This window comes from Antechinus flavipes, chromosome 4 (genome assembly GCF_016432865.1).
Source record: "Antechinus flavipes isolate AdamAnt ecotype Samford, QLD, Australia chromosome 4, AdamAnt_v2, whole genome shotgun sequence".
In the NCBI taxonomy this organism is placed as follows: Eukaryota; Metazoa; Chordata; class Mammalia; order Dasyuromorphia; family Dasyuridae; genus Antechinus; species Antechinus flavipes.
Window position 1 is genome coordinate 210,781,849 of NC_067401.1, and position 25,731 is coordinate 210,807,579.

General features: G+C 36.5%; 1 protein-coding gene across 1 annotated transcript in view; it reads right to left on the reverse strand.

Annotated features, from left to right (window-relative positions):
- PLA2G7 (phospholipase A2 group VII) overlaps window positions 1–22,185 on the reverse strand; it is a 73,928-nt gene extending 51,743 nt beyond the window's left edge. The window contains exon 1 of the mRNA XM_051997096.1: window positions 21,953–22,185. The gene's annotated coding sequence lies outside the window, so the exon portion shown is untranslated. The remainder of the gene's footprint in view (window positions 1–21,952) is intronic.
- Window positions 22,186–25,731: the final 3,546 nt, after the last annotated feature.

The window sequence follows — 25,731 nt, forward strand, 5'->3', positions numbered from 1 at the left end:
ACTTAAAAGAAGCTGTATTAAAAAATATGGAGGAGAAAGATCACAGGAAACAAAGAATGCACATAAAATGAAATTAAAGGGAAATCAAATTTATGGAACATTTTCATACCAAGCTGAATAGGAAATCTCCATATTATTAGTAAGTTCATTTCAAATCATTGTAAGAACATGGCTTTCCCCATGTGAACCTAATCTCCATCCAAACCATGTGAACCCAATCTCCATGTGAATCTAATCCCCATGTGAACCTGTGAACCTAACCAAGGTAGGACATAATTCCCCCTGTGAGGACTTGACCATTCCCTAACCCATAAGAGCAGGTGTTTTATCTCCTTCTCCCGTGAGAACTTGACCTATAAGCTGGAACATACCACATGTGTTTTAGCTCCAACTACATGATTCCAGGAACTCGCCACTCCTTGGAACAGTTGCTGTCGATAAGGACTGCCCCCCTTGTTGATGCAACACTTGACTATAACTACCTGGAGCCCTTGTCAGTACTTCCCTGTCTTATATGATGTCTTTATTTGGCTCAAAGCCTTCTTTGTCCTGATTCCTATAAAAGGCGGTAAAGTATCCTCTATGGAGCCTCACCCATGGAGATATTCATCTGCCTGGGACCCACTTTTCCAGATCGAATTGAAGGCTGCAGAATGGGGCCCCCAGCCACTCTAGTGCTCCCTCGAATCGGTGATGTATTCTCTATCTCTTTCCTCTATCCTAATCATAATCCTCATTATTCTTTGTCTTTTATGTATTATTTGCTGTATTGGTTGTTACTGCAAGCAATCTATTCCGTGTATTGTATAATTAAATTTTACTTTCACTTTAATTGAGTCCGAGAGCATCATTTATAAGAGGGAATCTGAACTTTTCCCTAAAATCACAAAACACAAGCTGATCAGTTTACCAATAATACCATGCCCTGTTCTCTATAAACTGCATCAGCCCAAATTAAATAACTGCAGAATAAAAATTTCAAAACTCAAAAGCTATTCATAGAATCTGATCCTGGACCAATATAAATTAACTAAGAGGAGTAGTGTTGTTTAAAAGAAAAAACAAGGGGCTTTTTATTCTTGCCCTCTGTTCATCCTAAAAAAATACACTGCAATTAAAAAAAGAAAGAAAGAAAAGAAAGGGACAGCTAGGTGGCGCAGTGGATGGAGCACCAGCCCTGAAATCAGGAGGACCTGAATTCAAATCTGACCGCAAACACCTAACACTTCCTAACTTTGTGACCCTGGACAAGTTGTTTAACCCCAACTGCCTTAGCAAAAGAAAAAGAAAAGAAAAACACACTGCAATTGCATGGGAAGTCAAGTCATAAAGCATTATTAAGTTAAGATAGAGAGCCAGGCTTGGGGTCCAGAAGACTCATCTTCCTGCGTTCAAATCCAGCTTCAGACACTTATTTAGCTGTGTGACCCTGTGTGAATTACTTAACCCTGTTTCCTTATTTGTCAAAAGAGCTAGAGAAAAATGACAAACCACCCTAGTATCTTTGCCAAGAAAATCTCAAATGAAGTCAAGAAATGTCAGATATGACTGAAAAATGACCACACGCATTCACAGATCCTCAAGGGTACAAAAATGATTAAGAAGCAGTCCCAACTCAGGAGCTCACAGATTAATGAGGGAGACAACAAGCAAATCACTATGTACAAACAAGATATAGACAGGATGAACTGGAGAGTACCTAAGAGGAAAAGCAATAGAGTAAGTGGAAATGAAAATACTGTGCAACAATGTAGAGGAATGGGAATTAACTTGATGGAATTATTTGGATATGAGTGTGTAAGAGTTTTTCACAGTGAAATAATTGGTTAAAACTAATCCATTTTGATATATAGTCACTCTTCTTGGTGACCTCTGCCCCATAAGCAGCTTATAGAGGTCCATGTAATAGATTATTAGGAAGTTTTACCCCTGCTGTTGTAGTTCAGGAGGGACAAGTTCCTCTGGGCATAGAGAAGAGAAAGATGGAGGACAATTAAAGAGAAAAGACCAATAAAAACATGTAACAAGACTTAAGAGGTAATTTTTGAGTAAAACAAGTCAAAGACAAAAAATTATATTTTTGCATAGCTACTTCAATTCACCCCATAAGATATTACAACTGTGCTGTGTCTAGTCACCCTCCTAAAATTTGTTGGCTTAAAGAACTCCCTGGTGTTGAAATTTCCTCTCCAGGGACTATCAACAACTCTTACATAACTAGAGAGTTGTGTGGGAGCAACTCTTGAGATGTTAAGCAACTTTCTTGTGGTCACACTGCTCCTATGTGACTTCTCTAGTGTGAAGAGGCTAAATAAGGGGCCCCAGATCACAGGGTCCAGGCCCCCAAGGATGACAAGGCAGTGCTGACTCACCCAGAACAACACTGCTGTTTTTCTAACTAGGGTGGTATGGACTAAGTTGCTGTCTCCACTATCACTATTCCTATTCAACTTCTGACATTGCTGCAGATGATGGGAATAATTAGAGGGGTAATATATATAAAAGGAATTTTAATATCAGTAATTTTAATTGCTAATAATATATGCATACAATTTCTAAGTATGAGTATCTAGTATATACACTGGATATATAGCTAAATACACATATACACACATATATTTATATATACCCAATTAGTATATTACACACAAAATAATAAATATATACGCATACATGCATACACACATATTTATATATACCTATTTCAATATCACACACAAAATTATATATATATATATATATAAATATCCTAGTTGATATTAGTATACTAATAGTAGACTAATTAGTATAATATACACACACATATACACATATTCATATTTGTGTGTATCACTAGAACCAAAGACTAAAATTATGTATTTTGGAAATGTTTTTTCAGCAAACAGGCATGAAATAAAAAGGTTTGTTGATTTTTTAAAAAAAATACTTAACTCAGCCACAATATCCCAGTTTCCAAGCATTTATAAATACACCCCTCTACCTCCCCCCACACACATGCATACAAATATATATATATATATATATATATATATATATAATATATATGTATATATATGATGCTTTAAATTTTTATGCATATTATTTCATTGACTCCTCACAAAAAACCTGTGACATAAGTGCTATGATTATTATTACTGTTACTTTTGTTTTTTACAGATAAGGAAATAAGCCAAAAGAGCTTAAATGATTTGCCTAGAGTCATACAACTATTAAGAGAAAGGATCTGAATTCAATTCTTCCTCTACTGGCCTTCTACTGGCAGTATTATCTACCTCAAAGAAGCTTTTTATGCTTTTTTCCAATATGATATATTGTTTCACTATTATAACTATGTATGTATGAACAATTGGGAAAGTTTTGTTATGATTCCTGCTCCCCACCCCCTACTCCCAGGTGGGGAAGCTGAGGCACTGAGAAGCTAAGTAATCTGACTATTGCTATCTATTGACTTATACCAGTAGACCCAGAATTTGAACCCATATCTGCTAACTCTTAATCCAATCTTTTCCCCTCTAAATGCTTTTGCTTTAGCCTCAGAATGGTCCAATAGGACCCTTGTCTCCCCCTAATTTATTCACCTTCTTGTGTAGTGCTTCCATTGTCCCATATTTTATGTATTGGTTAAGTAGAAAAGTGTGGTCATCCTAATTTCTGTGCCTCTAGAGACATGGCAACATGCCCCTCAATGGACAGCATTTGCCAAAATCTCCTTGCAGTCAACTTCACTTGCCAAAGCAGAAATATGGATGGGCACCAAAGAGAAAGACATTGGTCATATGGAGTAGAGATGTAATATTTCTAAATGCCACTGAATACCAATGTTCTTTCATTAGCAATTGTAATATTCTTCTCTAAAATATAAAGTTCTCTCGGAGCAGGTTTCTTGAGTGGCTTCTGGAGGCAGCCTTCCTTTCAGTTCAATGATCACCCCAAATGCAGCCAGGAGTTAAAGTCCAAATCCTTTATTGTCTCTTCCAAAATCTTATCTCACTTGGGGCTCAGCTAGTTTTCTGGAGGCCTTCCAGATCTTGGTTTCAGTGTTCTCCACAGGACAGCCTGCACCACTTCTCTGTCTTCCTCCATTCTTGCCCGACTGCCGTCTCTGGCTTGTGAATCTCCTGGACTGAATCCTGGCTTCTGAATCTCCCACATCCTGGTTGAGGCTCCTAGCTTATATATGCTCTCTTAAAGATGTGAGTCTTGTAGAACTCTAGTTAGTACTAGGTACATAATCATTATCTCAATCAATTCCTCTGGTTGTCCACTGAACTCTCCACTCGTAGCTTTATCCTTTGAAACCTCTTCTTCTGCCATCAAATGGAAAATATTCTGGAATAGATCTCTCTTGCCTCGGAGAGAGGGCTTCTGGCGTAATTCCGCTGAAATCTCCCAAAGTGCTCTGTGTCTGTACCAGAGTGCTCTTCTCCAATCCAGCTGAACTCTCTTCTGCCACCAGCCAGCCAAGTGGAAAATATTCTGGAATAGCTCTCTCTTCACTGGCCTTATATGTGGGGCCCACATTCAACCAAAAGACTCCACATTGGGCCATAAATCTCAGTTTAAGAAGCTGAGGATTAAATGACCCCTAAAGTCCTCTCTAGCACTAAATCTATAATTTATGATGAGAATATTAGGATCCTTTTGGGCTTTAAGTTGCTGTGATTCTGGAGCCTAAAGTAAAGGAATGTATTGATGATTTTATCAGATTTCTCTGTAGCCAAATCTTCTATTAAAGACAGATTTCAAATAGAAAATTACTTAACATTCTGTAATTTTCTGGGGAAGAAAGAAAAGGAGGATGGAGGGAGGGAAGGAGAGAAGGAGGGAAAAAGGAAGGAAAGAAGGAAAGGAAGGAGGAAGAAGGAAGGAAGGGAAGGGAATAAGGAAGGGATGGAAGAAGGAATGGAAGAGGAAGTGAGGGAGGGAGGAAAAGAGAAGGAGAAATGAAGGAAAAAAGGAAAGAAGGAAGAAGGAAAGAATAAAAGGAGGAAGAAAAGAAAAGGAGGAAGGAAGGAAAAGAGGTAGGAAGAAAGAATAGGAGGAGGAAAGGAGAGTTTGCACAATGAAAATTGAGAAGTACCCTCAAATCACTCTTTGGTAGGAGGTTTATATGGATTTTTCTAAAGCAACTGAGTGTGTGTGTGTGTGGAGTGTGTGTCTTGTTATCCCTTGCATATGTATAAATCATATAATCATACAATCATATAATATTTCAGAATGATTGCTAGAATAAATCCTAGTGGCTTGAAAATTCATAGTTGAGTTGTACTATACAGGGAGTTTTCACGTTTGAAGGAACACATTTAAGAATCCTATGTCTAGTAAATAAGAATTTAGTAAGCACTTACTAACTGCCAGATACTGTGCTAGGCTCTAGAAATATAAATAAGAGCAAAAGGCAATCATTGTCTTAAAGAAATATACATTCTAATGGGACAACACATAAAAGGAGACTGAAAGGGGAGGCAGAATAACAAGAGTCCATAGAATGAAGAATGATTGTAGATACCTTACCTTGAGACCTCTTAAGATACCCAAATTGCCTGCGCCAAGGCAGACACTGTTGCCTGTTACCACTTCAAAAATCTCCCTCTATCAACACCATTCAATAACTTTTTTTCATACCTTCTACCATCCATATTTATCATTCAAACAAGATTTTGATAGCTATTATATATAGACTTCAATTTTCTTCTTTCCAAAATGACTTTGGTACCTGTTTCACCATCTTTCTCTTATCCCCCAACTCCCATCCTTACACTAAGGGACTTCAATATACATATTGATATTACCTCAAGCACCCTAACCTCCTAATTCCTCAACTGATTTCCTATGACCAACTCCTTCCCATCCCAACTTCAGCTACACACAAAAATGGTTATATTTTTTAATCTTATCATGGCCCACTAATCCACTATTTTCTGAGTTTATAAACTCAGAAACTCCTTTATCTAATTACAATCTGATAACATTCTACCACTCTCTACTTTGCAAACCCAAAACCCTTTTCTTTGTCCTCTCTACTATCTCTAATCCCTTCACCCTTCTGTTTTTTTTTCTCCCAAACCATGACTTCTACACTAGCTATGCTCTTCTTCTTACTTCCTTAGAAAACTAGTTCCTTGATTCCTTACTAAAGTAGTTCAAATTTATAGTCTTCTCTTGAATTCTTTGCCCCCTCATAAGGTTGAGGACCTTACCCTGCCAAACTTGAGTCCTAGATTATCCCCACTACCTGCTGCCTTCCTTTCTACCCATGAGATGATGAGCAAAATTGGAGGAAAAAGTATAAAACCTTATGACAGGATCCACTATAAATTTCTGAACTCAAGAAGGCAAGACAATCATTTTATAGCTCCTTAATTGATTCACTATCCCATTAACCAGTGTCTCTTTGAAATCTTTTAACCACTCTCTAAACTTCCCATAGTTCCTCCAGTTTCCACCTTTGTAGTTGAGAATCTTTCTTCAAGAAAAAAATAATAAGCTGAAGGCATTCAGCAAGAGCACTCTTGCATCCTCCTCCTCATCTCACCTCAGGAGAAGTTTTTTTACCTCTTTTTCTCCCTTCATTCATTTCACTTGAAGAGCTGACCTTTTTACTTGCCAAAGCAAACTCCTCTACCAAACTACCTTCCTGATATTCCATCCCATTTTCTATAGTAGATCCCCACTTCTGTCATCCCAATTATTTAACTTCATTCTCTCCCTGAGTAGTGATTGTTCCCCTATTGCCCATAAACACTTCCATGTCTCCATCATCCTCAAATAAGCCTTATACACTTGATCCATCAATCCTTACTAGCTATCAACCTGTATCTCTTCTCTTTCTTTTGGTTTAACTCTTAGGAGCAAATTATAACTGGTGCTTCTACTTCTTTTTCTTTCACTTCCTTCTTAACTTTCTGGCTTCTTATTTCATAACTTAACTGGAACTGCTCACTTTAAAGTTGCTGAAATTCTCCTCTCTCATCCTGGTCTCTTCACTTTCCTGTTTGTTTTTTTTTTTTTTCAAATATTAGCTAAAATCCCACCTTCTACACAAACCCTCTTCTGATTCCCACTTCTAGAGCTTTCCCTCTGTGATTTATCTGACCTGTTTTGTCTTGTGTGTTTACATATACACATACACACACTACATATATGAATATACAAATATAGAGGTGTATATATTGTCTTATATATTTGCTTGCACGTTGTCTCCCATTTAGAATGTGAACTCCTTGGAAGTAGAATCTCAGTTCTTAAAATAATTAATGGACAGTTGATTACACTCAATAAATGCTTGTCTATTTATTATAACTGTTTGACAGACAAATGGGTTGATCAGAATTATTCCTCAAAATGGTGATTCTAGGAAGAAGGAGCTCCCCAATGGAAAAATGGAATCACAGAGCTAGAAGAAGAAAGCATATAGAACAGAGGCAAATCCCACAGATCACACATTCATTCAAAACATGTCTGATAAATGAAAAGAAGTTAAGGCAGATTTAAATAAAATTAAGACAAAAATCTCTACCCCAATAGAGTTTAACATTTAGCAAAGATATGTAGCATTTCTACTCTACTTATTTCTTGTCATCTCTCTCTCACCTCTGTATAATATCTTTGTATAGGCTATTTTCTATGCTTATAATACATTTCCATTTTTATTTCCACTACTTAGAATCACTAGAAATATGTATAGGATAATTTTATGTACACCTACCTATTTGTGTCTAATGATAGCCATCTTTAGGGTGAGAAAAGAAAAAAAAGGAAAAAAAAACAATAAATTTATTATATATTTAAAATATAATTATCTTATTTATTATACTATATTATGGGATGCTTGTCTTATTCAATAAACTAAAATAAATAAAAGTGAAGGAAAAAAATCCCTATGTTGTTGGATTTTTCCCAAAGGTTCAAATTCTAAGTCCAACCTGATACCTTTAATTGTTAATATTCCCCTGTTCTCCTCAAATGATGATGTAAACTTTCCTTCAGTCCCACCTGTAGGAATAGAAAGTCCAGAAGGGCATAAGCTAGCTATCATTTTAACTTTCTATTCACAGTACCTAGTATATCCACTCCCAACTATCATTGATTGGCCAATAACAGGTCCCAGACTCCCTTGATTATTGTTTGGATTCTGAGGAAGGATAATATAAATAGCAATAGTTTTTCTTTTGGCCAGAAACCATGAGGATCTTTTCTTCCGAGATGGCTTTTTTTTTTTTTTTGATTAGACAAAAGAGGCCATTCTTTGACTCATTTTTACCTAGCCTTAATCACTGAATGGGCCTTGCCTCAGACAAACTAAGATCTGAGAAGGACCTTAGCGTAAAAAAACCAAGGTCTCCCACTTCATCCCATACCATTTCCAGTCATCCTAATTTATATCTTGCCACTGGGCTCTGATAATTCTGGAGGAGAAAATGAGGCTGGTGACTTTGCACAGTCTTCCCTCACTTAAATTCAATTTACTTTCATTCCTCCCTCAAGTCATGGAATGCTTCAAGATTGGAGGCCAAACAACAAGCCTAAATGAAGACATTTTTAAGGAAATGTTTCTTGGACTAGTCACTAAGAAAAGCAATAAATTATCACAACTCTAAAAGAGTGATGATGAAGTATACGTCTACCTCTTGGCAGAGAGATGATTTAGTAAAGGGGAAGATGAGAAATACATTTTCAAACACTGTCAATATGAATTTTTTGATTATATTTTGTTATAAGGAAGGAAGAAAAGTGCAAAAAATTGTAGGTGAGGTGAAGTATAGAGATACAAAAAGCAAAATAACAAAAACCCAAAAACAATCCTCAAAAGAGGAAGAAATAAAAGCAATTAACCAGAGGAATTCATTCTGAAACTTGGTCATTTGCCAGTGAAATACTGGTGATAGTTCCTATGCTTGAGAGCACAGATGGAATTTTAGAAACCTTTTCCTGAGAGAATAGGCCAAAAATGTAAACAAACAAAAAAGGATGGAAATTAAAACCCAATGACCTTTAGAAGTTTAACTTTGCCTTTTTTTTAAATCTCTAGCACTTGACTTCATGACTCATCGAAAGAACAAGGTCATATGTTATAGGTTTAAAAAGACTGGAAATAAAACACATGATAAAGAATTTTTAAAATATTTTGGTCACAATATTTTTCCTGGAATGGTCATTTAAATCCATGTATTAAACTTAGGATATAAACTTAATGTTTCTTCTTCCCTTCCCCTCAAAGTTCTTCTACTTTGTTCAATATTCTTAAACCAGCTTAGAAGAGGATCCAGATCATAATTCCATGTCATGATGTCTCTTTGGGCATGTTTCTACTCACCAAAGTTGGTGTGCCCAAGGCAGAACTGGAGAAATGATCCAAGTCTTTATTGAATCTCTGCTTTGTGTCCATAAGCTCTCCCTTTAGAGGAAATTAACTGACATAGTAGCTAGAATGCCAGATCTGGAGCTGAGAAATCCTAAGCACAAATTTGACCTCAAAACTTATTAGCTGGGTGAGCCAAGGCAAATCAGCTAATCTCTGATTACCTCCATTTCTTTAACTGTAAAATATGAATTATAATAGTGATGTGATACAGCTCTTATAGAGGATAACCCAAACACTACTTGGCTTGGGAGTGATTGAGTTGGAAATTATGCATTTCTTCCCTTAGGATGTCCTGCAGCAATTTACTCTTATCTGACCAGGATGCTAAGCCCATAAATATTGCTATCAATTAACAGTCTGTTGGTCTGTGATAACAGGGTTTCTGAGACTAATAAGCATCAATAATGCTTAAAGTTCCTGCAGGCACAAAACAAAATTGGGCATCTGCCACCTGACCTAGTAACATTTATGACTAAAAACATAATTCCAGAAGGTTCTCTGTGAGCTCTGCCCAGAAAACAATGGATACTGCATCTGTGCACAGAATCAGACCACTCCTCAACTCCACTGTAAACCATAAAATTAACATCTCAGTAACATGAAGCACCTGCTCTCTCTAACTTTTTCCTATAAATTTACATTCCCAATCCTCATTCTCTACTAATTTCTTTTGAAATTTAGCCCCCTTTAATTGGCATTACAATTATAGTAAAATTTGTCCCTTGCCTCCAAAAACAATTTTTTTTAAAGTGTCCTGAGGTCCCTTTGGCTCTAGATTTATGACACTGAAATATTATTGTCAAATCACTCCAATATCTTTGCCATGAAAACCTCAAAGGGATCACAAATAGTAAGATAAGAATGAAAAATTACTGAACAAGGCAAAAACTTGAATCCATTGATAATTACTGATAATTTAGCATATGCTATTCCTACTCCATGTTCTTGTTTTTCATAAATTTTTTTGAAGTCATATCTCTTAGGATGGTTACCTGTCTCATCACTGAATCTTGGCTTTGTTTCACATAAAAAGTCATAATTATTTGACGAACAGGCTGATTTCAGAAAAACCTGGAAAGACTTACATGAACTGATGCTGAGTGAAGTGAGAAAACCCAGGAGAACACTGTACATAGTACCAGCAATGTGATAATCAACTCTGATAGATTTAGCTCTTCTCATCAATACAGTGATATAAGACAATTCCAACAGAATTGAGTTGGAAAATGCTATCTGCCTCCAGAGAAAGAACTATGGAGACAATGCAGATGGAAGCATACTATTTTTTACCTTCTTTTTGTTTTGTCTTGTTTTTCCCCTTTATTCTGATTTTTCTTTCCCAACATGAGTATGGAAATATGTCAAAAAAGACTGTATATGTATAATTTATATCAGATTGCTTACTATCTTGGGGAGAGGGGAAGAGATGGAGAGAGAAAAAAAATTGGAACTCAAAATCTTATAAAAATGAATGTTGAAAACTATTTTTGCCTATAACTGGAAAAATAAAATACCATTAAAATGAAAAATAAAATATGTCATCATTATCCAATAACTAACTTTAGTTATCAGTCCATTATAACATTGGTATATAGGATGTCACAAAAAGTCTTAATGTAGTTTTATGTTTTATAGTCTTAACTGTATTGTTAGATGGTACAGTAGATAACCAGGCCTGAAGTCAGGAAGACTTCTCTTCTTAAGTTCAAATACAGTCTCAGAAACTTACTAACTGTGAACCTGGGCAAGTCACTTAACCCTGTTTGCCTCAATTTTTTCATCTGCATAATGAACTGGAGAAATATCTTTGCAAAGAAAGCCCCAAAAGGAGTCACAAAGAGTTAGACATCAATGAAAAAGGACTAAACAACAATAAAAACTACTGCTTCTAGGGAAAATAAAACTTCTAGCTCAGACCTCTCCCTGTGGTCAAGGTCCCTTTTCCTTCTCTCTCCTTCAGCTTTCTGGAGTCTTGGCAGCAGCAACTTGTTTGGTACCAGGATTTTTGGGGGGAGTCAAACTCTTTGGACTTTGCAACTAAGTAGTAGAGATCTGACTTTGACATAACCAAAGGGCTAATAGATCTGCTTCATGACTAATAGATTAAGTTTTTTAAAAAAATTATTTGACATCTTTTCACAATAGTCTTTTCTGATATTACACTGTATACTCTTCCTCCCCCTCAAATCCCCCAAACTTTCCTTGTAACAAAGGAAAATAATTAAGGAGAAATAATATATAATGAGTATATAACAATGCTTGCAATATTCTTCCTCTATTGTCCTTAGCCAAGAGGGAGAAGGTTGTTTTATCTATGGCTGTTGCAATTACTCAGAGTATGGTTTCCTTTTTTCTTTACATTGTTGCAGTTATGGCATATACTGTTTTGAACAACCTTCTTCAAACTTTCAAATGTTCCATGATTTCCTCAGTGTTTTGTCAACAAGGATTACAAAATCTTCATTTTTTTAGTAAATGCTCTTCATTCACTGCTATTATCAAGAAAATCCATGTTGCCAGAACCTGGAGTCCTGCCACAACAGATATGATTGTTTCAGAATGGGTTAATGATATAATAAATTCCTATTTTTTAAATAAATCTTTTCCACATTAATCTTTCTTTTGACTTTTAACCAGTAATTGAAACCCTAAAAGGATGTTGTGTGTATATATACACACATATAGGTATGTGTATACATCTATATATGTATGCATATATCTATATATTTTGTATGTGTGTGTATATTATGCATGTATATATGTATCAAAGAGTGAATCATCTCGTTGGCCACTTGGTGCTTTTCTGTTTGATGCTGAAGAAATGGGTTAAAAAAAAAAAACTGCTGATAATGTTCCTAGTTGTTATGAATGTGCCAGACAGTGGCTTCTCAAATATTTATTCTGTGATGTCTCCTCCCCTTCTCCTTCCCCCTCATCTGGAAATACAGTGCTAGAGAACCTGTTTATATATGATTTCCCCATCTCCCTCAAAACAACAAATAAGACCAGAAAAAAAAAAAGCCACCCTACAATTTTTTCTGTGCTGTCATCACCAAAGAGCTGCTTGAAGGTCTGTAAACTCCAACTTCTGAAATGCCTTCAGACCTATTTAAAAATTCTAATCCCCCTCCTCCCCCTCCACCCCCTTAGTGAGGAAACAGTCCAAAACCTAGAAGATTGACAAGTTCAGCTGCTTAGGTAGTATTGGGAATCTTTGCATTGCCTTACAAAAAACCTTAACATCTTTGAACTGTCCGTTGTTCTTGCCTTAGAAATTTAATGTTCTAGAGACCTAGATAAAGTAGGGAGGGGCGGCAGAGTGGTGTGTAATGGTAGAGGACAGAGGTGTGCCAGAGTTTGCTCAAACCAGTTTGAGAACTGATTGTTAAATTTTCAGCTTGAGCAGTTATATCCCTGAAATCTCAAAGTGCTACAAATCAAGGCTTGATTTATTATTTGATTGACTGTCTAGATTTGAAAAAAGGATAGAGAAAATGTTAATAATACAAATTAAATATTAAAGTGTATTATGGGCACTTTTTTTTGTTGTTGTTGAGAACCTGGTTGTTAAACAATTACCAGCATGCCCAGAGGTAAGGGCAGGCATAACTGTACACTTTGCGCAGAATGGCAAAAATGGATACCGTATTTGAAAATTAAAAGCAAAGTGTGTGTGATATCAAGGCAGAAGCCCTGTATCTATAGTCAGAGAACCTTCTTGGTTGCATTTTGATCAAATCATTTCTACAACAGCAAAACTTCCCATTTTGCTTTTTTGCTTCCTCTTGTGGTTCTTTGTTGTTATTGCTAAGGTTGTAAATATCCTTTATCTGCTCTATCATGATGAGATGTCCTAAACTTTTTTTTATAGAAATAATTTGAGGATATATGAACTAAGTTTCACATAGGATCACAGGAGGGGGTCTCTGAGGGAAGGGCAAGGAAATGTCCCATGGAACAGTTTAAATTTTAATTTATATTATTAACATTTTTCTGTCATTTTCTTATATGTAGACAATCAGCCAAACAATAAATCCAGATTCGATTTTCAGTAGGTGATTTCTTAGGTGATGTTCTGAAAATTGAACCATCTAATTCTCAGGAGCTGCTTTGAACTGGCTCTATCAAACCTCTAATTTATTGACAGAGCTGAAAAGGACCTCTGCAACTACAGAGATCAAAATAATGTCATCTAACTGTGACTTGAATTACGTCAGCCGTTTGTTTCTTTTAGGGTTTCATTTGCCTCTGTTGAATAATAATAATTTACTAAATGATATCCTAGGCAGGAGTTCTGTGAGTTTGTTTTTATAATGTGTGTATATACACAGACACACAACTGTTTCAATATAATTAATATAATTGGCTTCTTTTGTAATTCTCTATATATATTTATGTAAGACATTTAAAAACATTATTCAAGCAGGGGTCCATAAAGGCTTTACCAGACTGTCAAAAGGGAAAAGAATATAGAAAAAGTTAAGACCGTCTAAAGATCTGGATCAATTAAAATTCTCAAATTTTCCAACAAGTCATGGTGGTATTTTATTGACCTGCAAAGTCTGAATTTAATAGACCAAACACAGAAAAGTAGCAAAGATCCAAAGATAAGCAAGGGACAACTTAATTACCATGTACTTCTTAACTACTGTGTGGGTGTACATTGATTTAGGCAAGAGCTATGTTTCAGAAAACCTGTAGTAAACAGCTTTTGCAAGTTGAAATAATGTGCTAGTGAGCCTTGCTATTTAAAGGAATAATGAGATAAATCTTTTTTAAAAAAAACAAATAGGAGGCTCCTTTTAGGATTGATCTTTCTCTACCCTCTACCCTTTATCCCCAATTTATCATTCTTGTAAATCTGGAACTTTTTCTAAATTGGATTTTCTCAAGAATGGAGCCCATTATGTCCTAGATTTACAATTGGTTGATGGTGAAGTGACTCAAGTGACTTGATTTGGCAACCACCACCACATCACAGATAGGTTACTATGATCTATATATAGCTCTACTGCTATCAAATATTCAGATATTTCTAGATTGCAGTGAAATAAAAACTAGGAATGGGGGGAGGAGTTTGAAACCTCCATGATACAAAGAAAATAGATCTGGATATGGTGTTAGGGCATCAGGGTTCTAATCCTGCATTTGCTACTGACCCATGTTCCTTTTGTTAAATTATGTGGATGTTGGTTTATTTTTTTTAATCTATAAAATATGGGGGTTGAACTAAACAACTTGTGAAGTTTCTTCCAGTTCTAAATCTGTGATCCTATATAATCTATGCTCCAGTGAAAAGGACGTCAAACTAAAGGTTATAGGACCTCAGTTCAAAATCCATCTCTGTCACTCATTATGACATTGGATAAGTTATATCACCTCTCTAGGCTTCAGTTTCCTCCTCTGTAAAAATATTTTTTAAATATTCACACAGATTCTTCCTCTATGTTTTCTCTTAAAATTGGATTGTAAGGTCTTTAGGACCAGGGATTGTCTTTATTTTCTAATTGTATCTCATATTCTTGGCACTGTACTTGTGACAAAATGAGCACTTAATATATGCTTTGCCATTCTATCCCAAATGTCCTGTCCTGATGGGCAATTTTTAAAAAAATCAACCATACTAGAAGTATGTTTCATGAGCTCAAGGATCATTTCCTGTGTAATCTTTCTATTATTCTCAGAGTTTAGAATGTAATTTGTTGTTTAATTATTTCAGTCATATCTAATTCTCTGAGTTTTGGAGTTTTCTTGGTAAAGATATGGGGTGGTTTGCCATTTCCTTCTCTAGCTCATTTTATAAATTAGGAAACTGAGGCAAACAGGGTTAAGAGACTTGCCCAATGTCATAAAGATAGTTAAGTATCTGAGATTGGATTTGAACTCATGAAGACTTCTATCTGATTCTAAACTCAGTGGCCCATCTACTGCATCTGTTAGCTGCCCCTTTAGACCATTATAAGCACTTAATAGATGTCTGTAATTTTCCTTACCCTTAAGAACTACATAAAGTAAATAGAAACAGGGAAGACACCAGGGAAAAGGATATATAACAATGCACAAAGAATTTCTAGGCTGCTGAGAACTTTCTAGGGCTGTATAATGTGAACAATTGTGTGATATGTTAGGATAAAGCATGATGCTAAAGGCAAACTCATCAGTTTAATTCTTGTGTGAGCTTTGAATACTAGAATGTTAAAGCTAGATGGGACTTTAGAATTCATGCAGTCCAATAGAAAGTGAATTAAGTTAAGTTCTTCCCCAAGTTTGTGACAGGACCAGAACAAGACCCCAAGTTTTTTAGTGTTCTCTCCTTTACACTTCTCAATACAATGTCCAGCATGAATTGGGTGCTTGATTAATGTTTAATTAATTGATTAATGATAGTGTTTACTGACTTAGTGACTCAGCAGTCTTGCAAGAGAAACTAAGGGAAGAAAGGATTGTAACACAAGACACATCCCCACAACCAAAAAATGAAGAAAAAGCATGTCCCTTTGACTAAGGGTTGGGGTAAGGGTCAGGAGGAGGGACTCATATCTCACATCTTCAGGTATTAAAAAAATTATAATTATAAATGCCAAGCAGATGCTGAAATGATGTCAGTGACTAAGAATTGCTTAGCATCTCTCCTGATTTACATATTGTGCATGCAAGCAGCATCTGTACTAGCTCTTGAATGTTAATGATTTGTTTATTCAAGCATACTCATTGACATACTCATAACTTACCAAGAGGGGCAAGGTCCTCTATACCTGTCCCTTGGACATTTCCCCTGGAAGACTGTAAGAGCATCCTAACAATTCTCCCTGCTTCTGGCCTCTTTCTCTTTTAATACAGCTTGATCATCAAACTTTTTAATGTAAAGCTGAAATCATGTCACTCTCCCACTTAAAAGTTTTCAGTGCCTCTCCATTATTTTTCATTTGTGTCCAACTCTTGTGAGCCCATTTGAGGTTTTCTTGGAAATGATACTGGAGTGGTTTGCCATTTCCTTCTCCAGTTCATTTGACAAATGAGAAAACTGAGGCAAAAAGGACTTGCTCACGGTCACACAGCTGGGAAGTGTCTAAAGGCAGGTTTGAACTCAGGAAGATAAGTCCTTCTGACAAAAGGCCTGGCACTCTCTCTACTGTGCCACCTAGCTTCCCTGGCTTTCCATGTACTATTAAGTAAAGTTCCAATTTCTCAGTCTGGAAGAGAAGACCTTCCATAATCTTACCCTTACCTTTTATTCTGAATATATTTCTCACTTTTTTTCTCAAGCACCAGCCAAACAAGTTGGTTCAGCTTTTCTGAAGCGGTCCTTCAATTTCCTTCCTCAGTGTTTGTATGTACCCACACTTAAATTCCTTTCTACCTTTGCATCACCCATTCTTCAAGACAAAGTTCAAATGCTAACCTGTTATCTGTGGCTTTCCCTGATCTTCCATCCAAACATAATTCTTTCCTCTTTTCAAAACCTTTTTGTATCTCTCTCATGCAGCTAGATGGCAAAGTGGATAGAGTACTGGCTGTGAACTCAGAAAAGACTGACTTCAAATCCAAAACACTTCATAATGTGTAAACTTAGGCAAAGTATTTCATGTCCACTTCAATTCTCTCATCTGTCAAGTGTGGATAATAATACCACTTTCTTCCTAGGGTTATTTTGAGGATCAAATAATATTTGTAAAGTGCTTTATAAATTTTAAAACACTATATAAATTTAGGTATTATTTTATTTGGTACCAAATTGACAGATGGTTGTTGCTGTTGGGCTATTTTTTCAATCATATCTGACTCTTTGTGATCCCACCTGAAGATTTATTGGTAGAGACACTGAAGTAATTTGCCATTTCCGTCTCCAGTTTATTTTACAGATGAGGAACCCGAGGCAAACAGGTTAAGTGACTTGCCTAGAATCACACAGCTAGCAAATTGAGAAATGCATAAATCTTATTCATCCTCCTACTAAACATTATGCTCCCTGATGACACAGCTATGACTTTATCAGTTTTTTTTCTTTTTCATTTTTTTTTCTGAGGCAACTGGAATTAAGTGATTTGCCCAGGGTTACACACTAAGCACTAGGATGTGTTAAATGTCTGAGGCCAGATTTGAACTCAGGTCTTCCTGAATGCAGGGCTGGTGCCCTATCCACTGTACCACCTAGCTGCCTCAAGGCAAATAATGATTTGGGACTTTATCATTTTTAACATATATTCCTCCAGTGCATAGTATAGGGTCTTGTACATAACAACAGCCCTAAAAATTATTTGTTGATTTGAAAAGATGGAACTGAAAGGCCCCAAAGAAGACTTTATATAAGTAGTTAATTCACATAGTTTCCCCAAAATATGAATGTTTTCATTTTTTAATGATGAAATGAAGATTTCTCAGCTTAAGTCACAACAAATACAGCAGGAAAGGCCAAAAGTAATCACTGCATTATATCCAGGCATTTGCCATCTGGAGCCTTCTGATTTCCCTACCTCTTGGGCTAACATACTGTATGATCAGTCCTAACACTCAGTGTGGAAATTCAGTCATTAGGAATAGAGAGCAAAATGAACAATAGGACACAGAAAGCAGAGGGAGCCAAGATGCCCCCAAATAAGGATCCAAGTCCTCAGAATCAAGTCTACATTCAAATCCTCAGTCACTAGAGAAATGGGGGAAGACTTTCTCTGGATGACATCTTTTACATCTCTCACTCACTGAAGCTAAAGGTAAGACAGAAGCAGTGAGATAGTGAGAAAAAAAATCACTACATTTGGGTTCAAATGTAATCTCTAATATTACCCATGTGACTTTGGGCATTTGACCACTGGAATGCCACTTTGCTCTAATAGCTGGATTGGATTCACTGGAGAGCTTCTCAGCTCCCTGCCAACTCTAGAACTATAATTCTAAGACTTGAGAACATGAGAGAGGGAAGATTCCTAACTTTTTCTTCAGTGAATTCATCAATCTGAAGATACTTTACTACAAATATTTACGTGGGCCAAAGAAAAAATCCCTTTCAAAACTAGCCCAGGTCCTTCTTCAGCTATTCTACTCTGAAAACATAGAGTAGGGACTGGCTTTTAAACTTGGCATTCACAGCCTCCTTTTAAAAAAGAAATATTTTGATAGCTGCATTTAAATAGTCTACTTTTAATTGCTGTATTTTATTTAAAAGGCAGCTAGATAGCACAGTAGATAGAGTGCCAGACCTGGAATCAAGCAAACTCCTCTTGGCAAGTTCATATCTGACCTCAGACATGTACAAGCTATATGATCCTGGGCAAGTCATTTAAGTCTGCTTATCTTAGTTTCCTCATCTGTAAAATGAGCTGGAGAAGGAAATGGCACAGCATTCCAATATCTTTGCCAAAAGAACTCCAAATTGGATCACAGAGAATCAGACATAATTTGAAATGACAACAATTACAACAAAACCTAGCAATCATTTAAACAATAGGAAAAACTGAATTATTGATAAATTAAAGCCATGTAAAAACAACAAAGTAGTCAAAATAATGAGGAAGAGGAAGAAGAGATAATTAAATTTTTTCATGCATTAGGGGTTTACAAATCATCTCATTTTATCTTTGCAGCAATCCTAGGAAGTATTAATAGCCACAATTTACAAATGAGAAAACTTGAGGTAAACAGTGGATAAGTGACTTGGTAAGGGTCACATAAACTTAGGTCTTCCTAAAGTCTAGGGCTCTTTCCACTGTATCATTTACCTGCTGAACAGGTAATAATAATAATGAGCAGTAATGGCAAGGTAATAAGATCACAAATCTTAGGCTCTTTAGGCCCTTATCTTATTAGGATAAAAATAATAATGACAATTTTTAAAAAAGAGATGTGAATCCAGGTCCTCTTGTCCTTAAATTTGGTGTTCTTTCCAAATTAATAATAGACTTTTTTTTAAAAAGGACTTTCATACATATTTTATCTTCATGCTCGTCCTGATAGGTAGGATATAAGTTACATTAGTAACTTCATTTTACTTATGAGAAAATTGCAAAATGAAGTTATTTCCCCAAAAGCATATAACAAGACAGTGATGGGTTCTAGAATTCAAATGGTACATGATGTTCAGTTAGTGTTTATGAGACAATAATGAATTTTGTTTTTTTTTTCCTCCTCTTAACTAGTCAATTTATCACAGATGAAAAAACTTGCAATCAGTTGGCCTGATTCCATAAGTATATTATATGTGGCCATTTACAAATAGAGTAAAAAGTTACTCTGAGATGCTCTAGGTAACTGGTTTCAGTTGGAAAGGTAGCAAAAGAAGGATCAGAACATAGTATGTCTCCTGCTCAGTCCTCCAGATAACTAAAATTCCCTTGTTTGCTGCATAATTTTTTACTTCCTTCTTTGGAAAAGTGAAGGAACATAGGTGTGGAATATTGCATATCAGCTGTTGATGGGTTGTTTTGCTTTGTCTAACTGCTTTCTACATTTTCATCCTTTTTCTTTTTCAACCTTTATTGTAATCTTTATTGGCTCATTAGACAAGCAAATCTGGGATACGATGTTTGTATATGAAGATGATATAAAAACAAAAAAGACCAATTTGTTTTGTTGGCCTATATATATTTGCAAGAGGTTTTTGTCTTTCCTTTCTTTCTCATTGTATGTGTGGGAAGGTATTAATTGAAAAGAAATATTAATTTTTTTAAAAAGCAAGAAATCAACAAAAAAGACTTACTTTTTTTTTAAGCTTACAAAATTTCAGCTCTAATTAGGACTAATGGAAATGTATGCAGCATTTATTATGTCTTTCAAATGCCCTCCTTAGGGCTTAATTCTGTCTACATCCTAAAAAGTCAATCAATAGTCTTGTTTGTTTCTATGGACTGTTAGAAGTGAAGCTGTGACTCCATGAAATTTTGCACCCTGACAAGAACTTCTTTCCTACTTTAAATTGTTCTTTGTCTGGATCTTTCTTTGGTCCCTATCTGACTCTCTTGTTTATATGCTGTTACCTCTTCTATTACTAATAATAGCCAATATATTTAGCACTTTAAGATTGGCAAAGCATTTCATATATATTAACTCAATAGAATCTACAAACCTGTCAGGCAGGTACTTTTATTATCCTCTTTTTACATATGAGGAAACAAAGGTAATGCCTTATAGAGAATCATAGTTACTGCCAGAGTGATCAAGGCATGATCTGAACTAGACTAATCTTGAATACAAATCTAGGGCTTTATCCACCAGTCTAGGATGCCTTATTTAGGTTTCTTCCCTGTAGGAGGAGGGAGTTGGAAATAAACTCTCTTTGCAGTCCCTTCCTAGCTTTCAATCTATAAAGAACGGACTTATTTTGCTTTGCATCTTAAGGCCTACTACTGTGTTTAGAATATAGTAGACCTATAAGTATTTACTGAATGGAGAGAAACTTGACTTAAGGGAAGAAATCAAGCTGTGAACAAGAAAAAGGGTACTTGCTTTCCTCCTTTGCTTCTATAGAAAATCCATTCCCTGTGTGGCAAGAAAGGGGATTTCAATAAGGGGAAAGTCAATGGATATATCTTAGAGAGTGGGAAGTTTTTGGCTACAGCATTGTCAGTAAGTTAAGAGTCAAAGATTTCATCTCTAAACAGGTTAGCATATTTTGCTGTTTCAGACGGTATTATGTAAAAAAGTGATCTGTGCTATTTCATTATTATAAGAAAAAATAAAGCCTTGTTACTACCATCGGTAATGGCACCTTGTATACAGAGGCTAGACAGCCCTTTGGGTGATCAGCTGAAGTGCCCCTACACATACAGAGCTAGAGAAAAAATGAAGCAGAAAGTCTAATAGAGGAGTTAGATATAACTAATTGCCCATCGATAACCCGGCAACTTTTCCAATGCAACAGGGAAAAAAATAAAAGGAGAAAAAGGGATCTTGTGAAAAGTACAGGGTGGTTTTCCGAAGCCCGAAATTTGTGCCAAGAGCTTCAGGTGAAATATGAAGCATTACTCCTCCCAAGCGTTGCGATATATTTTATTAAAAATAACTTTTCCTTGTGGCATGCTGATCTTATCCTGTTTTGTCTCAAACATCTTTCATCACCTGCTTGAGCTGGCAGAAAAAAAAAAATCTGGATTTTGAACTATGGATGGGATTAGGGATAGGGGGGTATATGGTTTTGATTGGTCCTCTTGTTCAAAATGTCAACCCGTAGGATCAGGTTTTATGGGGGTTAATAAAACTGAAAGCTCCTTTTGACTGGACGAGAGATGTAAGGTAGTTGTTTATTCAGCTTCCCAGCGTAGCCCAGCTTCCTCACTTCAGCACCCTGCCTTACATATTCCCTGGGCAGGTTCCCCTCAAAAAAAGAGATTTGGGGGAGAGCGAACATTGTAGTGGGCTCTTTTTGTCCTCCGGCTCTGCCTGGGTCCTAGTCACCCTACTATCAAAGGCTCATTCTCCCACATTTTCCTCTTTAGCACTCTCAGACTAATCTGGGCTCCATTTCTCTGGCTTTCGCCCGCGACGAATCCCTCAAAATGGGGAGAAAGAGTCCTCGTAACAACATTCCCTAATTCTGAATCGGCATTCATTTCTAGCTTCCACAGGTCCTTCTCTCCCTCCCCGCAATTTACTTACCGGTCTGCCCAGCAGCTCCCAGTAGCAGAAGTCTCCGTACCATAAACCTTGAGGTCTTTTCGGCGATTTGAGAATAGAGCTGAGCCAATCGGAATCTCTTCTGCGCCGCCGCCTCCACCTCTGGATGCTATCCCGCCTCCTTTTCCTCCCTCCACTCACACTACAGCGTCTCTCGATCTTGTAGCTCCTTTGGGATGTTGAAATAGGAAAGCTTCTTTCTTCTTTGCCCAACTGGATTCAGCTCTCTTATCATCCCCTTCCTCCCCAGTATCACCCTAATAAAGGGAGGGGCAGAGGGAGGAGCCGATCTTCATCTGCCCACTCACAAACATTTGCACCCTAGCAATAGCTGGATTAACCCTGCAGCCTATCTAGGGACTAATCCCGAACCCAGTGCCTCACCTTTCCTTTCAGGGAACCCAGAAACCTTGACATAACCATGTATAATGTGTTAGAATGGGAACATATGGAATGTCCTCTTTGGGAACAGCAAGTGAACTCAGTTGCCTAAGATGTAGAATGCTTAGAAAGACAGAAAAAGTGAGAGGGAAATAATGTGAAATCACAGTTTCTTAAACTAGTTTTAGTGGGTAGATTAACTTGGGTGGGAAATAAATAAACAAACAAACAAATAAATAAATAAATGTATATATAATATTTTTCACTAATCTCTAAAAGAAATTTAGCATTCAATTATTATGAATACCGAGTTAGCACCCTAGATACCTTAAAATCAGCCAGAATGGGGATAAGCAAAAGTCCTTGGTCTTTATTTTTGGTCTTTCAAGTAGGAGTGAATTGGCTGGATGCAGAAGCTCCAGGACCTCCCCTCTTCCAGTGCTGCCCAGAAGTAACCCTGGCTAGTCTTACTCCACCCGCTAGTCCCTTCTACAATTCTCTATATGCACCAATTACCGAGCCAGCACAGAATAGCGGGAAAGGCCATTTTCCAAGCATATGCTTATCGAGTATTGTCCAAAAGTGTCTGTTGTCCGACTTCAATGCATTAACTCAAGAGTTTCAGCCCTTTACAAATTATGAATGAAAGCTTTAAATAGTTATTTTGACATAAACACATATTCAATTCTCATAATTTGTTGTTTGTTGTATAAGGACACTAACTGGGTAAATTTCTCTCACCAATTTTGGAAAGCCCACATTTAATGTTATATTACACGGCTCAGTTTAATTCAGAGTAATTTGGATTAATTAATCTTGATTAAACTCAAATGATCCTGAGGTCAGAAGCCAAATTGCAGAAAGTTAAGAAGAGAGTGATAGTTGGACAAGAAACATTTATTGCCTACGATATGCCAGGAACCATGTTAATCTTGGGGATACAAAAAGAAGCAAAATATAATTCCTATTTTCAAGGAATCTAATGGGCAGAAACATGCAAGCATATATGTCCAAAGCAAGAAGGGATTAGGTTAAAAAGGGCTTTGATTGCCTATATATATATATGCTCTTGGAGGCAGTAGGGAGTCACATGATTTTATTGAGCAGGTATGTGTGAAGTTGGATGCGCAGGTGACTTTTGCTTTAGGAAAATCCCTTTAGTGGCAGAACGAAGGATGGATTTGAATCAAGGTAAGACTTGAGGCTAGCAGACTCACCAACAGGCTATTTTAAGAATCTAGATGTGAGGTATTGAGGATTTGCACCAGAGTGGTGGTAGTGTCAGAAGAGAGAAGGGGGCATAGCAAAGAAATTTTGCAAAGACAAAATTGACAGACCTTGGCAACAGCTTGAATATAGGAAAGGGGTTGAGAGTGAGTAGTCTAGAATAACCACTAGATTGTGAGGCTGAGGGATGGGTTATTGTTGTTGTCTGTCCTTTTTACTCAAAGAAGACCATGACATCAGTGAGATGATGCCATGACATGCAAGTGAATTGGATTTAAGTAAGGGAGGGCTGTGCAAGGTAACCTGCCTCACTTTCCCCTCCAGCACCATCTGGGTCCAATGGCCAGATATAGCTCAGGATGACTGGAGATAGTCCTAGATGCAATGAGAGACCTGGGTCTTTTTAAAGTAAGGTCTTCAATAGATCTCAGTTTAACTGAGGCTGCACCCATTTAGTGATTAAGGCTAGATAGCAATTAAGGGAAGAATTTCCTCGTTGGCTTGGTCTAAAAAATGGGGGGATAGTGTTGGTTTCTATAGAAATAGGTAAAATAGGAGGGATTGGAGTGTGTGGGGCGGGGAAGTTTAAGGGAAAAGGAAAGGAATTTGGTGGATGTACTGAATTTAAGATATTTATTGGAGATCCAATTCAAGATGTCTGAAAGGCAGTTGTAGATCTAAGACTGATCACATTCATCATAGGATGGCCTTGCTACATTTACTGAAAGTTAAACAAGCTCAGAAAAATTAATACTTCCAAAGTAACAAGGATATGTTGTAACATATTGATTCTCACATATACTTCAGGTATTAATTGAAGGTGGGGCAGATTTTTATCATCTGAAATCTAAGAGGCTAAGAAAAATGACATCAAATATTTGTTTTCTTTTTAAAAGTATCTTATAAATAAGAGGTGACAATAATAATAATAATTTAAATTTTAAGATTCATAATACACTTTACAATAACCCCTCAGTGATGTAGAAAGCTGCATTATTATTCAAGTTTTATAGATGAAAGAGCTGAAGCATTGAAAAGCTTTATGACCTGTCCATGAAAATGGAAATCTCCTAAGAATTAGATGCTCTTTGGAATAAAATATGTTAGTTTAATTAGATTTTCTTCATTTCTCTGATTAATTAGATTGGATTTGTAAAAGCATTTTGGCCCCTGGCAATAGCCAACTAAAATTAAGAATATTTCAGATTACAATATAAGAAGATCTGAGATAAAATCCAATCTCAGTTTAGGCAAGCTTCAGTTTCTTCTATTGTAAACTGAGGATAATAATGACACCTACCTCACAGAGTTGTTTTGAAATAATTATGAAGCACTTAATAAACGCTTATTCTCCCTCATTCTTTTAGAACAACAATTCTAAATCTAAAGACTAAATAATAAAAACTTAATACTTTATGAGACACTGAAAAAAGAGATAAAATCCTAAGAATAATTAATGAATTATTCCATCTACTTCTATTTCATCATCAGATAATAGGTACTCTGTGCCTTAGTGTGTTTCACCTTGACTAAGTTGGTACTTTAGACAGGCACCATCAAGGGGGGAAAGATCTCAGACCTGCTCCATCCATAAGAATGAATAGTAGAAAGAAAGGCAAGATAGCAGAATGAGGCTAGAATTTTTGCTGAGTTCTTCCAACATATCCCTTCTACAACTATTTAAAAATGATACTAAACCAAATTCTGAATGGGAAAATCAAGAAAAAATCACAATGAGTCATTTTTCCAGTTCAAGGCAGCTTTGGAAGGCAAAAATAGAAATCCGTGGACAACTGGGAGGGAGAATGCTGGGAGCACTATCTTTCTGTGGAGGTAGCAGCAGTAGCTGTGTGCTAAAGTACTAGCAGGGAGAAGTCCAGTGACAATAAGGGTACTAACACTTTGTTAGAGATTCCAAGGGATCCCATCCCCACTCCATACTAGGACAGAAGAAGTAACAGCTTTCATCTATCAGTTCTATTGCCCATTGCCTAGTTCAGGGCAATTTAGGATGAAAAGGAGCAGTCACAGTCATAAGGGAGCAAGTGCCCTACCTAGGAAAGGACTAGAATGCAGATCAAGAAAGCAGTGCTACAATAGCAGCAGAAAGACATAAAAGACCAGAAGCTCAGACCAGACATTCCCTTATTCCA